This window comes from Meleagris gallopavo, chromosome 3 (assembly GCF_000146605.3).
Source record: "Meleagris gallopavo isolate NT-WF06-2002-E0010 breed Aviagen turkey brand Nicholas breeding stock chromosome 3, Turkey_5.1, whole genome shotgun sequence".
NCBI classification, from domain to species: domain Eukaryota; kingdom Metazoa; phylum Chordata; class Aves; order Galliformes; family Phasianidae; genus Meleagris; species Meleagris gallopavo.
Window position 1 is genome coordinate 46,681,552 of NC_015013.2, and position 15,477 is coordinate 46,697,028.

The window sequence follows — 15,477 nt, forward strand, 5'->3', positions numbered from 1 at the left end:
ATTAGTTTGTTTTGTTTGTTAGCTAGTTCTTTTTACCTGGAGATAATAAAATATTCTAGCTATAAGTAACACAGATGAGGCAACCATGTGATCCTGGACCATGGAGGAATCACTTCTATTTCTCTTCTCCATGGTAACACTGCTATGCCCCTCTGCCCAATAAATCTTTCTATGGTTAGAATGACTTTTTCATTTGCCAGTTCTTTGGAAGGAGGGCAGTAGTCTTGCTATATCAGAATTTAGACTATGAGAACAATTAATGAATTGATAAACATATATGTGTGTGTACATATAAATTGTAGTGTCATTACCTTGAGTAAGTCCCAGATCTAGAAATCTCACAGGAATTAAATCTGCTGGGCTCTCTGGATTATTCAAGTAGTGATCAATCTACGACTGAAAGCAGAACATTTTATAAGTGCTCCCACTGAGGTGACTTTTAACATATACCAAAAAGCATTTAGGAGATGGAATAACATAACTCTACAGTAGAGGCAGAATTAGATAAGAAATTGGTTGGATGGTCAAAGCTAGAGAGATTTGGTCAACATCTCTATGTCTAAGTAGAAGCTGGTGATGAGTGGTGCATGCCAGGAGTCAGTATTGGGGCCCATTCTGTTTAATATCTTTATTGGTGATTTGGATGAGAAAATTGAGTGCACCCTCAGTATATCTGTAGACTACACCAAGTTGGGGAAAAGTGTCAATCTGCCTGAGGGTAGGAAGGCTCTAAAGAGGAATCCGGACAAATTGAATCGATGGGCTGAGGCCAATGGGATGATGTTCAGCAAGACAAGTGTTGAGTCTTGCACTTCGGTCACAACAATCCCGTACTACAGGCCTGGGGCTCAGTGCCTGGGAGACTATGCAGAGGAAAAGGATATTGGGGTGTTGGTTATTGCTCAGATGAATATGAGGCAGCAGTGTGCTGAGATGGCCAAGAAGACCAATAGCATCCTGGCTTGTATCAGAAATAGTTTGGCCAGCAGGATTAGGGAACTGATTCTCCTCCAGAACTTAGCACTGGTGAGGCTGCACCTTGAGCACTGCATCCAGTTTTGGGCCTTTTACTACAAGAAAGACATTGAAGCCCAAGAGTGTGTCCAAAGAAGGACAACAAAGCTGATGAAAAATTTGGAACATAAGTCTTATGAGGAGCAACTGAGCAAACCGGGATCATTTAGTCTGAAGAATAGGAGGCTCCTGGGAAACTTTATCACTGTGCAACTACCTTAAAGGAATTTGTGGTGAAGTAAGGGTCAGTCTCTTCTCTCTCTTCTTAACTAGCAATAGAACAAGAGGGAACAGCCTCAAGTTGTGCCAGTGGAAGTTCAGGTTGGATATTTGGAAGAAATTCTTTTCATTGGTAAGGCATTGGAACAGGCTGCCCAGGGAGGTGTTTAAGGAAAGGGTTGATATAGTACTTAGGGATATGGTTTAGTGGGCAATACTGGTGGTAGTTGAACAGTTGGACTAGATGATGTAGAGATCTTTTCTGACCTTAATAATTCTATGATTCTTATGAAGAAGTGCTGAAGAGAAGAGAAGGCACTAGGGAGATCTCACTGCAGCTTTCAAGTACCTAAGGTGAGGAGGGAAACTGATTTTTTATACAATCTGAGAGTAATAGGACAAGGCAGAACAGTTTTAAACTAAAAGAGAGGAGATTTAAATGAGATATTAGGAGCACATTTTTTACTCTTAGAGTGGTGAGACACTGGAACAGGCTACTGTTGTGTGAAATTGTTGTGAGAAGTTGCGGATTCACAGTTCCTGGAGGTGTTCAAGGCCAGGTTGGCTGGGACCCTGGGCAGCCTGATCTAGTGGGTGACAACTCTGATTATGACAGGAGATTAAATCTAAATGATCTTAAATCTCTCCCAACCCAAGCCATTAAATGATTCAATGATTCTATGGTTCTGTGAAGTGTGATCTTCACTAGAGTGAAGGGAATGCCTATCATACCCATCACTTAACAGTAACAGTAAGTAAAATGTTAAATGTCAAAGGGAATTGCTGTCTGTCCATATTCTTTGTTCCTACCAGCTGCATAATGAACTCCTTGCAGCTGTGCCATTGATTATAGTTCCTATACACTTTGCTCTGCTCTGTTGTTAATAATACCAATATACATAGCTTCATCCCTCCTGTGCTCTCTCTCAGAAGGGAAGACTTTCTGGTTGCATGGTTTTAGAAATGTTCATGACCCTGAAAATAACCTAATCTAGACCACGAGAGAGCTTCTGTGTAAATAATCAATTTTATGTTCAGTATTCCAACCAAAATTTGAAAGAAAACAAAGTTTGGAGATATCTATTTCATTATCATGACGCTGAGGTTTTGTTTTGGTCTTATGAGTTATTTTTTAAAAATAACACTAAATAAATTACTGAATTTCAAATTGAAATATTCCCCTTCTGAGAGAAAAACACATCATTACATGGTGTAGGTTTTTGAAAAAAATATTCTTTTAGAAAATATTTTCTCCATTCTTTCTTTCGGATCAAAGCTTCATGCCAGTTTTCTCCCAGCTTCACTGAATTTGAAAAGAAACATAAATGTACATAGGTCATAGTCTAAGCAGTTTTAGAAAAGGACCTTTCCATGTAAGGTCCTTGTTCCCACTGTTGACAGCTGGCAAAAGAGCTTTCCCCAGATAACAATGACTCAATAGGGAGCAAATGTGACTGTCTGTGCCTGGGACAGAGTGAACAAGCTGAAAGGAAACTTACTGTAGTTATTTTGCAGAGTTTTAAAAATATTCAGTCAGAAACACTGTAATTTAGTTTGTAATTACAGATGTTCCTGAAGGCTGATACCAACTATCAATACTCTCACCTAGTAAAGAAGGGCATTGAAAATGTCTCTGCAAAATGAGCACATTCAATAGATTGTAATATATTGCAGGATTTTCAACTTAGTCTAAATAAAGCCATAGAATGTGGGCAGGTTCTTTCATTGAAGCCAGATCATTGCAGTGTTTATGGAATGCACAATTACTCAGCAGTCTTGCTAGAAATCTGATAGGGGTCTCAGAAATTTCACATGACATCACAATTTTTCTTAAATCTCCCGGGCCCTTTTCTAAGAGTTTGCTTTCATTCTTGAAGAAAAATAGCTCTTTCTAGCTAGAATTATTCTTCACATTTCTGATAAATTGCAAAATGATTTGGCAATTACTCAGAATTAAAGATAGACCTGTCAAACAGATCACTTAGAAGCTGATCAAGAGCAAGTTAAAGTGTCAGGATGTAAAATAGAATTAATTAAAACCAGGAAATGGCTGTAGATTTTTTTTCCTGTGAATAATAGTGACTAAGCAAAGACACACAGGCAGGAAAAAGCCACAGTACCTCAAATGGCTTATATCTCCCATTTTAAATTAATGCTCTGTAATTTAGAGGGCTCAGGGTACTTTAAAAATAAACTGTTTTGTGCATCAAGTGTCAATATCTACATTGTGCATCTCCCACCATGTATCCTAGCTTACCCTTTTAATCTGAGGTCGTTCAACAGGACTCCAAAACACGCCAAAATCAGGAATTAAACTGCAATCTTTACAGGCTCCAGAAAGGTAAACAATTTTCCTTCAACTCTCTGCAGGTTTTGACACTTGATTTTAGGTTGGCCTGGAACATCTTGTAGTCCTGAGCTGGGATCTGAAAGCTGCCACCTTGGTACAGTGTTGTTATTGGCATTCTTGGAAGCTGAGTATAAACGTAATTATTCTTTTGAAGCCAAAGGTGGCCCCTGTGGAGACCCTCATGCAGCAGTGGTTTCAGCAGTACACGTTAACTGGATAAATAGAACTAACAGAGCTGTCAATCTGCTACCTTTTGCTTTTAGAGGAAAATGTTTTCTTAAACAGTCAAACATATAAAGGAATAGATGCATGTGCATGTTTATGTATGTTATGATGCCTTTGCTGATTAAATATTCAAGCATTCCTTTGCTCTGTTTGTGGGTGCAGATGTAAAGATTCTTTACATTAAAGAATTAACTTGATCTAAGTTACATCTATAACAATTTAAAAAAAATTATTTAGTGTATACTGCACTGTCTTAGAAAAGGGAAAAAGAGACATGAAGATTGAGACAGCACTGTTAACCCCTGTGTCATCTATTTTCAGGATTTTGGTTACCGAAGCAAAAGGTTAGCTCATATTTCAAGACCACTGCTCTATTATAATTAAGCTCAGAGACAGTTTTGCCAGGCTTCCTTCCAGTAAAGGCTCCTCAGACTTTTTTTGTTTGTTTGTTTATTAATGGTAAGCAGTTTCAGCCACAGCAAGTGCAAAAGGTTTTCTCAGGGAGTCATCCACACTACTCCTGTCAAGAGTGAAGAGTAAAGAGGAGAAGCCTAATTCGGTAAATATAACTTAGCTGATCCTTCAGAACCTACAGCATGATTTTAAAGGAGCAAAAATGTGCAGTACAGTGCCTTTGTGTGACTCACGATTACTCTCTGCAACTCAAGATTCCTCTCTAAAACACTCAGTTCAGATCATCCCAATGGAATGCAGAGTGAAAATAAGATTTGTTATTCATTTTCATAGTAAGAATATTCTTCACCTGTAAGCCAGTTGGAATTTTATATTAAAACTCTATCAATCAGTAGAAGAACAAACAAACATTTATTTGGATAAAATCTTCATATTGACTAAAAAATATGGATGATTTTTGATTTATTTCTCCAAATATCTGCTGGAGCACTATTTTGTTTGCAGTGTTTTGAACAATAACATCAGTATTTGTACAAGTACTGGTGCCTAACTCTTTGTCTGATTTTCTTGGGATAAGCTCAGGGAGCAGAAAACTCATGCAATTTAGGTGACAAGGTCTCCTAATTAAGATTGAACTGCCTCATTCCAACAGCTGCAACAGAGAGCTGTTGAACAGTTGAAAGCCTGAAATAAGTTCTTAATGTATTCAGTTAAAAATTTCATGTTTTAATGAATATAACCTATTAACACTGAAACTGGAGAAGAATAACAGTAGTTTGGAACTTGGTTTCTTAACATACCTACTGTGCAGAAAATGAAAAGCTATTAAAGTTCCAGAAGTTTCCTTTATGAAATCTGTCATCTTTCTCCCACCATAGTACTTTCTATTCAGATTTAGAGTGTAATATGTTTTTCCGTGGCAGACTACTATTTTGTAAGTCAGTTCTTCGTTCATCTAATAGCACTGATATTTGATTTATATTATTTGTCTAGCATAAGTAAATGTGGCAGAAGGCAATTAAAATAAAGTTCTTTAAGTTTACAGGGGTTTCAAGCCTGGAGCATGCTTAATTAAAGTCAATCATGGGAAAAAAGCACTTAGCCCTGCAGCCCTCCACATTTGTCAGACATCTGAATCATGGGAAAGGTTAATTAGAATCAAATGAGGAAAAAGTAAACACTAAAAGTGCTTTCTGGGGTTCATTAAATTAGAATAAGTCAAAATATGTAATATTCATCTTTGTAACAATGACCAACACACATCTCTTTCTCCTCTTCTACAGTCATAAATCTTCCCAATGTATTGATTTTGCATACTTGGAAAGCCTAACTCTTCACTATACCAGGCCTTCACAGCTCCATTTTGATGGTGAAAAGGGAAGTAAATTAAAGTTTTGGTCCTCTTTACATTGACAGAAGAGAGCAAAGGCACTTTTGTAAAAATACTCACTTCAAAAGTAGAATGTTATTTATCTTCTCCTGATTATTTCACAGTTCCCTTCTCTGTCTCTTTGTCCTCCACAAGATGAGGAAGAAGAAATAAACTTTAGAATTCATATAATGATACTTTAAAGAAAACCTGCTTGATGGAGGTAAAGCCATGCTTTGGATCAACAAAGAATAATAAAAAAAAAGGCATGTTGATTTTGCAAAACAAATTCAAAATCAGTGAAGAAAATCAGTGAAGGATTCCTGAAGGACAAAAGTGTGGTTTCCTGATTGCAAAAGTCCTCAGTACTGAAAGACCTTCTCTTGAGTGCCTGTCCCCTTGCAAGGAGACTAGTTGGTGTGCTTGTAGCCCCGGGGTGAGCCAACAGATCAGCCCAGTCAGTGCCTAAAAGATGGAGAGAGAAACGGAGATTGCACTAAATTGCTTGGGAGTAAACTTAAAGTTAGTTTAAGAAAGTGATTTTCTGAGTTTCACGCTGTGCAGAGTAGAGAGGAAAGCGCATGCCAGGCAAGGAGGGGCAAAGAGGGGAATGCTATAGGGTATATGCTTGCCAGATAACCAGAGATTTTCAAACCCACATGAGACAGGGAGTCTCATTTGCCTTATTCTTGAGGGAGTAAGAGTGTGTGGAACTGAGAGCTCAAGAGAAAATTGTTTGGAAACAGGAGAGCTGCCCACTGTATGTCTTCAAGAAGGTAAGAAGTTACCCACATATCTGGGCCTCTCTGAAACATAAATTCTGAAAGTTTGCAGTCTCCTCTTGTAATTAATGTCTCACCACAGCATTTCATCACAGTCCTATCTTTGTCTCCTTTGCATGAATTAGATTCTTAGTGAAGCAGAAGCCTTTCAAAATAATCGTACCTGCCAGTTGTATCAGCTCTAGCTGCAGTGATGTGCAAACAAGCAGAATATATAGAATGAATGCAGCTGGAATATAATTTGCTATAAAGCTACTGATTTTCATTGGTGTTCATTACAACAAACTTTCTCTGAAACATTAACTAGTCTGTCTTCTAGTTTCCTTTTTATTAATATCTTCTCATCTTCTTCGTCTGCAGTGCTCATAGTGACGACAAATCAGTCAGAACACCTTCATTAAAAAAACAGAGAAGTCTGTCTCAAACAAGGCCAAATATGACCTCCTTTTACAGAATTTGGCAGATCCACAGATAGAAATGCTGCAAATGTGTCTGTGAGAAAGCAGGAGACTGCACTTCATCAAGCTGAACAATTCAGCCTCCTTCATCAGCCACAAGCAGAGGGAGGGGCTCGTCTTCAGTGCCACAGAGCTTTCATCTATGTAGAGTGAAATAGGGTCCTGTAGTTTTCACCTCATAGATTATAAAGCCAAAAAACTCCACTGCCAACTGCTCTGGGGTGACACTGTCCACAGTACATGTGGAACTAGAGTGCACTAATTGAGAAAGACATTCAACTTTCACCACAACATTTCTGCTGATGGAGTACTAAATTGTTGTAATGCTTAATTTTTTTCGTTCTTCCTAAATGTCCAGTCTGACTTCTCCTAATTTTAAAGTTGTGTGATCCTCATTCTACCTTCATGTGGAAGACTGGCAATAGCTGCTAAAAACTTTCTCATCCCAATGTGGGTAGATGCAGCTTTCCATTGCATCATCACTTTTGGGTTACTACTTCCAGTTATGCTATCCGCAGCTTGAAAGATGTAGACATATCATGAGATTAAAAGGAGAAACCTCAAATAAAATTGTAGAATTTGAAAATCAGTCTTGTTGCCTACAAAGGCAACAATAATCACAGTGGTGATGAAGTAGCTTACTTTCTGCCTAGTTTTATGACAGTCTTTCTATATAGCTGTTCTTAATTGTCAGTAAATCCAAACGTCATCCTCTTTTCTATGAACTAAGAAATCTCATCCTATTTCTGCATCTTGATCCAAGTTCTTTTTATTACCTGGATTCAGAATACCATCAATTATCTCAGTACTCTCATAATGCTTATACTTCAACCCGATTAGGTTAATCAGAGCTTAAGGGTTTGAATTATCTACTTGCAGGGGGTCGGGAAGGAATTTCCAGCTGCTTTTGTTTATTTGCTTCCTCTTTTTTTCTGAAGCATTATCTTGTTGTAGCTTGCAACATCTAGACCAAGATATAGAGCATTTAAACCAATACTCCAAATGAAATCCGTTATTGTTGAGTCTGGTCATGTACCTGAATTTAATCAGTTGAACAACACTCTGTCTCCTTTTTGTGATAATGGAGCATGATGTTTATTTGTTATATTGTCCTTTTGGTGCACCAGAAGATATGGTTTATCTATTGGAATCATCTGGGTTTACCTGATTTGATCATTTCTGTACTGTTGCAGAGGCATTGGTCACAAATTGAACTCTTCCACCCACTTTCTGTAACTCATATATTTTGAAAACTGAAATATCTGGCTTAACTAGGTAAAGTCCTTGGGCTTGATTTATGGAAGAAGAACAACCTTTTGAATATCTTTTGGCTACATAAATCAAACAGTATGAATTAATTGTTCCTGCTGTCCTCAAATTCTGTGTATATCTCTACCTCTCTTCCTGATCTTTGCAAATTAAACAACTTGTCTCACACCAACCTCTATAAAGCATGAATTCAGACCTCAAAAAAAAGATGCAGAAAATTCAAATAAAAGCTTCTGACCACCTTCTTGAATTGTTGATGCCAAACTGGGGACAATATTCATATTGTGTTTTCACTGCTACAAGTAGCTGTAAGTTAACGTCTTTTCTGGTAGTTTGCAGTCTAAAAACTATAAAAAAAAAAAACTCCATTAAACTTTTTCTGACTGCAGGTGCCATAGGGGGAAGGTTTATATAACTTTCGGGAGGGGGAAAAGTACAGTTCATTATCTACTCTAAGTCAGTGCCCAAAGAGATGTGGTGTGGAGAAACGCTAAACTTGAAGGAAAAGAGCAGGAAGAAAATGAGAGCATAGACCTACCTGTCAGAAACACTCTCACCAATTAAAAACCAGGGAACAACAGAGTGTTTAATAGTGAGAGAAACAGAGAGAGAGAAATACAACTTGCTGTTAATATATTAAGAACGAAGGTAGTTGGCCTGGCAAGAAACATGCCATAGGAAAGATGTCATAAAGGGTCAAAAAATCAAGTATTTTTGGGGAAAAGGTATCAATTCATGGAGTTAAACCAGAATGCTAAATGTGAAATGCAACAAGTCGTAAGATATTAATGCAAAGGTGGTGCAGGGTGTAACAGTATGATGGCAAGATCTGGTGTGGATTCATATTGGTTCAGAAATGGAAAGACTGGGAAAGCAAATGAAAGGACATATATTTTTTGTACTTCTATAATAATGACAGTCTTTAGACTGTAATAAAAAATAATCAGAAAATGAATGTTATAGCAATTCTGAACAGTCCTAAAAGTAAACTGAATGAAGGAAATAGGATGGTGTAACATGGTGATTCATTTGAGTGAAAGCTGTTTTCCCAAGGGTCTGCAAAATTTGATGTCATTTCCTTCAAGGCAGCCTAATTCCAGTAGCATCTCTGAAATTCTGCAATACAATTACTTCCAGTCTTTCTGAAGAAATGTAATTCTGTGCTTTGGGACATTTTCATTCCTGTGAGTAACGCTTCCAGAAAATGCTGGTTTCAGAAAGAATACAACACCCTTTTATGACGCTTCAGTTCTCCAGCAGCGAGTGTTTACAGAGACCTAACTCCAGTGGCTAATTTCATCCTCTGAAAAAAAAATCCTGCTGAGCTTGAAATACATTCCAAACATTTCAACTGTTCACAATATTGCACCACAATAAAAACAAAACAAAACACAAAAACTTATTTGCAGAGTAATAAAATAACCAGTGAAATCATTTACCTGCCAGCATGCAGCAGAGCATGAGGCTGTCCACAAGACATGAGGAGTTCAGGAGCTCTTGAGCTAAGCCCACACCTGTGACATTCACTTGTTTGTGAAGCTTTGGCAAGACAAATCATTCTCATCTCTCTCCTTCATCTACTGGAGGCAATTCACATCAGGGAACAATTACACATTTAAGTACTGCCACGGCATACTGTTCTAAGTAAGTTTAAGATATGGCATTTATTTCCTCCACCCCTGCCCTGTGTCACTTTCACTGACATCATGCAGTAGAGAGAAGGGAGCACCATACTTGCATACAGTGTTGTCACTACTGGTAGAAAGTAGGAGGGACAGACAGGGTAATTTGCATTGAGTCTGCACATCTGTGTTATGTCAGGTATTGAAATCAGTAGGAAGCTTGTTTCATGGTTGTAAACGTGACGCTTTGAACCTCCTTTGACAGTACTTGCTCCTGAGGGTGAAGTGTGGCCAAGCTCTGCAGCAGTTCAGACCCCGATGTCATCCTACCACCCATGAGAACTACCTGCCTGTGCCTTTGTGCTTCAGCCCCAGCACTGCACTTGCTGTATGTCTTGGTGAATCCTTTTGCCTTTGGAATACAAAATACAGGTCCAAAGCTACTGGGAAAAGAAATTTAAACATAAAAGTCTTGTCAACTTCATTCCACATCCAGGGATGTCTTGTTGATAGAGAGCATGGCTATCAAACTTGGTAAGATCTTTCCAAACTAACACCATTTAACAGATGTAGTCTTTCTCTATGAAATTTATTGCCCAGAGAGGTGGTGGATAACCTGTCCCTGGAGACAATCAAGATCAGGCTGGATGGGGCTCAAAACAACCTGATCTAGTTGTAGCTGTTCCTCTTTATTGCAGTGAAGTTGGACTACATGATTTTTAAAGGCCTGCTCCACCTCAAACAATTCCACGATTCTATAATTTACAATTAAAACTTTCAGCAAAACACAACATGGTTTTCTCTATTTCCTTTTTTTTTTTTCCTGGCAGACAGGAACACATCCCTTTCCATCCAGTTTTCCTTTCCAGTGATTCCTACAGACAAAGACAAAGGCTTTCCATTTTGATTCCCAGCACTAATAGATGTGAGAAAGCATTTAAAAAGATGTAACTGTCAAGCAACAATTAACCACTGAGTTCTTTCTAACCACTGCAAAACATACTGCACTAGTGGCTTTCAAGGATTAAATATGAGAATACTATTGTTTGTACATACATTGGTATAAATGCACCATCAATTACATAAACTGTTAGCTGAAAAGATAACAATGTCTTATCTCTGTGGTTAATTATATATAAACAAAAGTAACAAGTAACTGTTTATTATAGCACAGGAGGGATTCTGATTTATAATATAAATTATAAAAGCAAAGCCTTAGAAGTTTCTTCCCAGACATACTGCTGTATTAACTCAGAATACAGTTAGTAAAGTACATTAGGATCGGAAAATTCAAACAATCATCTGCTTTCTTTGGTGTGATTTTTAATATTTTTTTAAATCTATATAAACACTCATAGTAGATAAATAATGGAATACCAATCAGAAGAGATTGTAGTGTAACACCAGCTCTTAAAAAGGAAATTACAGAGCATTTTGTGGAGGTATGATGAATAAGTTGGCTCTGTGACTCTTCCTTCCTCCTGCTTTCATCTGTTTAATTACATTAAATCCTAAGTGTACCAGCCACAACAGTCACCCTCAGCTGCTCTGCAGCAGTTTAACTGTAAACTGTTTTGTAGCATTACAGCTTTTCATGAACACTGCTGCATTTGCTATGGGAATGTTATACACCCTCTGTTAATTTGTCAAGATCTTTAAAAGGTCTTCCTTTAAAGAGTAGTACAAACATTGAAGAGTTTATATGAATCAAAACATACCATGACCCATTGTCACAGGTAGCAAAGGACATATTTTGAAAGACTTCCTAGAGAAAAAGATCAAGTTACTACCTGCAGGGTAGGCAGAGATTCAAGAGTTCACCATTTATTTCAACAGCCCCATGGATACTACTGTTAGCACTGGGAAATTATACCTAAGATTGTACTTTCCTCTCAATATGCCTGTACAGTGCACTAGACAATACTTTAACTTCGGGAAGTGATTTAATGTTTCACAGCAAAGTCTTTCAAATTTGTTTAAGTAACATGTTTCAAAATAAACAAAATAAACATATATATTTAATCTGTTTATAGGAAGACAAGTACTAACTTAATGAGAGACTCTGGGTTATAAGAATAGCTTCAAGTCCAAGCCATACAAGTGTCTCTGCCTTTGCTGGTGGTTGTGTTCCCTTAGAGAACACAACCACCTCCATTTTCACACAGAATGGTATTGCAGCAACTGATGCCAGAAAGTACTTTGACATGCTGGCAGATGAGGTTTGGAACACTAATAAAGAAAACAAAGTGATATCTCATGCATAAAGCAGCATTAAAAAAAAAAAAAGAATAAGAAGAAGGGAAGGAAGGGTGTAAGGAAGGGAGGCAGGAGGAAAGAAAAAAAGGAGAGGGAAGGAAGGGGAGGAAAGGGGAGGGAAGGGGAAAGAAAGGAGGACCTATTAGACAAATAGTTTGCTCTAAACCCCTAAATTCAGCAGTAATAGATATTTAACCACATACCATGCTGAAGAAGAACAAAGTTCTCAATTTGCTATTTGCTGGACCCTTTCTTCCTTTGATGTAACATCTAGGTGATGGATCTTGTAGTTTAGATTTGAATTTGCCTCTACAGGTGTTTTACTCTGCAGTTCTCCTAACATTCAAAAGAAAGCATAGAATTGTCTTACATGGGCAGAGTGAAAATAAAATCATGCTTGTGCAGATTGTCAGATTGTTGAAACAAACCCTGAAGCCCTGGGCCCTGTCCCATACAGGAGTCTCATGAAGAGCTTCCTTGGAAAGAATTCTCTAGCACTGTTGCTATGTCTGACAGATGTGCCAGTGTCAACACAGCAACAGGAGAGGCGGTTTCCATAGTGATTGCAAACTTTGCTCTTGGTTCTTCATTCTGCAGTGCCAATAAGTGGTCACTGAATTACTTTGTGTCAACACAACAGGAGTATGTCTTTCACAAGCAGGAGTCTATATAGGCATATAGGCATAGGAGGAAAACGACACCTGCAACACATCCAGGCTGCCTGTAGTCTCCACGTGGAAGATAAAATTTTATCTTCCATCTTTTTCTCAATACACTGCTATTTTAAAAGTCACTAATTCCAGCTTGTTGGTTGCTTCAGGCTTGTAATGACACCCAGCACTTGCAAAAGTTGAAAAACAAGATGACATTAATGCTAAGTGGCATGTAAAGCAGCAAAAGAATATTGTATTGAAAACCTAAGTACCACTGTGTATTTAGATAACAATAGTGCAATTAGCCAGAAGCTGTTACTGCAATATTTTGCTAGCTATTACAAGATATTGCAGTATCATTGCCTTTGTGTGGTTAGTGAATCTCAGTCCAGCATACATTTATTTTCCTGTAATGCTCGCTAATTGCTATCAGCTGTGGCTTGATCTTTAAACTCTGCTATTTACCTCCTTATCCTTAATCTCCTTTTCTTCTCTTCTGTAATATATACGCACATAGTTATAAGTATGATATTTCAAAGTCCCATACCAAATGAGTTAAGTCAGGGTCATGCACAAAGACAGGATTATCAGAGTTGAAAGAATGTTCCACACTGAATAATGTACTCATCCTAATGTATAGCATAGATGCTATAGCAAAAACTATAAACCATGGCAAGAATGGAATAGGATGGCAAAATACAGACAGGATATAAATAATAATAGAGACTGTTCATTTGCATTTCACAAAAAGTATTCATTATATGAAGCTGAAAATTTCTGTGGTGTTTCTTAATTTTATTGTAATTGATAAGAAAAATGGATGGCTTCCAACCTCTTGAGCATTTGAGGACAATGTTTAGGTTTAAATTTCCAGAATGAATGCTATAATCATCTTTGCTCTGAAGATCATTGTATCTTGTATTTTGTTCCCACTATTTTGTATCTGCTATAAAATTGTATCAGGATTTTGAATTTTTGATCAGTTTAGGGGTCAGAGGAAAGCTTGATTTTTAAATTTTGGGAGGCTTTAAGCAGGAGGTAGAGTTTTCTCGTTCTGGCGTTTGGGGCACAAAGTACAGAACATCAAGGTCTTCAGATGTCCCCAGTAGAGTCAGGCAATGTGGTGGTTTAGTCACTGCAGGGAACAGAATCTTGAGAGCAGCTCTATTGATGTCTGAGTGCGAAGTGGCTGCTTACAGTGCTGATGTCTCCAAATCCCAATCTTGGCCACAAACACAAAAGGACCTCTAAAGTTAATGTAAATCATTTGTGAAGGATGGCCCTAGGAAATGTGTACCCTCAGATTTATCTCTTTTCTGGGATTTACTAGCAATGTACAGTACAAGTGCCAAAATATCCTCGGGAGATCCCATGGAAAGCCAAGCAGGAACTCCTCTCTGATTCAGTTAGCTGTCACAGTGCTAGCAGCAGCCAGCACCTCCTACAGTGCAACCTGCAAGCTCTGAAGAACTCCTGAATGTACTTGAGAATCTACTGCCCACTTCCCTACCTGGGCAGAAAGTGAGCTGACTTTGAAGGCCCTCAAAGTGCACTGAGGATGATACTCATTGAGACTGAATGTCACATAAGTTAGAAAGAAACTAGGCAAAGTATTCCTGGTCATGAACCACAGACAACAGAACTTCCTTTAGTGTTGCTTTTTATTTCTGTTTTAAGTGAAGATATTTGCACTCAAAAACCAGGCAATTTCACTATGAGTTGGGCAATCAGCCTCTGGAAGAAAATAGAAAGAAAAAATCCACCAAAACTAAATAGATTTGTGGTCGATAGAATAGCTTCAAGCAGTTTTCTGTGGCTCAGGAAAAAAACAAAAATAGTATTGCAGTCCTAGAGTGTAAGGTAAGGTATTTTCCAGAGCAACAGAAAAGTATTGATGCTTCTGTGCAAGATTTTGGTGAACTTTTTTTCATGCCAGACCATATTCACCTTCAAGAAGTATTTCCTACGTCTGGTGCAAATGCAGAGTGTCTGTAAAGACAAAAAGGGGGAAACAAAGCCTGTCCTACACAAGAGAATAGAAGTGCTTAGCTTTTTTTACCTAACAAAATGAAGGCTGAGAGGAGATACTATTACAGTCTATAAATATATCAGCAGGTAAACATAAAGGAGAGAGGAGAGGTCACTGTTGACAAAATATATATATAGGGCTGTAAATTGGCTATGAAATTTAGTCTGGAAATAGTAAGAATCAGTACAAAGCAAAGCACAAAACAGAGAACGTACTTCAGTTGATCTGGGCAATATTTTTCCCCTTAAATGAAAAGCCCATAACAAGCTGGGTAGCAGCTCTTGGTGCTATCAGGTGAGAGCGTCCGGCTGCTACACAAACTTTCCCTCTGCAATCCAGTGACACCTTTTCCTCTAAAAGGCAGATTTGGTCTGCTCTTAGTGTCAAACTGCTGAATGAAATATGTTCACCTGGAATTGGGTTGAGGTTACAAATCAGTTATCTTGTACAGTACTCGTTTACATGAATGACATGTACGTGGGAATTACCATCCTAGCAACGGGTCTGGTGTTGTAACCCAGTGAGTAACACTGCCTCTCCTCAATTACAATCAAGTATAGCTGGAGTCCTTTTGATTTTGTCCTTTGATTGAGTAATCACATGTTTCGGTTAGCAGTCTAGTGTTATTTTCTTCAAATGCTCTAACTTCCTCCAAGTAGCAATTTTTTACTTTTATTTCTAGTAATAATACATGATGAAAATATACCAGCAGTGTGGCAAAGAAGCTGTTTACTTATTTGCAGCATTCATATCTGCCTTATATAAAAATCACTTAGCATTGCTGGCAACTTCATTTTGCACTAAAGACCAATATTGT

General features: G+C 38.0%; 1 long non-coding RNA gene across 4 annotated transcripts; it reads right to left on the minus strand.

The window, feature by feature from the left end:
* Positions 1–315: 315 nt before the first annotated feature.
* LOC109366748 lies at positions 316–12,496 on the minus strand. 4 transcript variants are annotated; one of them, XR_004159237.1, is made up of 4 exons: positions 12,407–12,496; positions 12,182–12,314; positions 9,540–9,680; positions 316–396 (listed from the first exon to the last, which is right to left on the minus strand). It is a non-coding gene; the product is annotated as an uncharacterized LOC109366748 (long non-coding RNA). The 4 variants fall into 4 exon arrangements; XR_004159236.1 differs by lacking the exon at positions 316–396 and adding an exon at positions 4,260–6,056; XR_004159234.1 differs by lacking the exon at positions 316–396 and adding an exon at positions 6,081–6,765.
* Positions 12,497–15,477: the final 2,981 nt, after the last annotated feature.